Raw genomic sequence first — 750 nt, forward strand, 5'->3', positions numbered from 1 at the left:
AGGTCTGCTGTCACGTATTAACTTTGTAGTGCTTCACTGGTGCAAATGACTGTGTGTTGAGGTGGTGTCGGGGGTCCTCTGACCAGTTCTGCCTCCACCCAAAACCCTCAAGCACAGTGTTCAAAGGAAATCCCCCCACATGTCACCAGCAGGCCCCTGAGAGTCTCCAGCACCTGCCAACCTGCCATTCTTCCGTCCTGAAATAGTGTCGCTGGTGTGTGTGACTGTGTGTGTGTTTTCTTTTGGTGGTCAGTTGGTATAGAGGCACGCTGACTGCGGCACATTCCCTGACTTCCTGTGGTGCCCCAGACAGCTGCATATCGATCACAACAATAATGCATCATTTTTATGGGTCATGGAGACACACACACACCCAAGCACTCACAAACATCTATCAGCGGCGGATGTTTGGTAAGACATTTCAACTTTAGCTTTCCATTGTAAACAGCCACGTTTAATCAAACATTTTCTGCAGTGGTTGTGTGGCAGCAGAAATTCAATAATTTATTTCTAATTTGTAAAACTTTTATACAATAAATGTAATATATTGCAAGTTTCCGTTTATTTAATGGCTTGACATCATAGACATTATTTTCAAAGGCAATAAATCTCACTACATGCATAATTTTATGTATTTATTTTTAATTTTCAATGTGTTTGGCCTTTATTAATAACTGCCTTTTATTGAATAATTCTCACCGCTGTAACATTTTCATCCAGCGGGTGGCGCTGTTGTTGTTTCCGCCGGCG

This window comes from Synchiropus splendidus, chromosome 15 (genome assembly GCF_027744825.2).
Source record: "Synchiropus splendidus isolate RoL2022-P1 chromosome 15, RoL_Sspl_1.0, whole genome shotgun sequence".
Taxonomy (NCBI): domain Eukaryota; kingdom Metazoa; phylum Chordata; class Actinopteri; order Syngnathiformes; family Callionymidae; genus Synchiropus; species Synchiropus splendidus.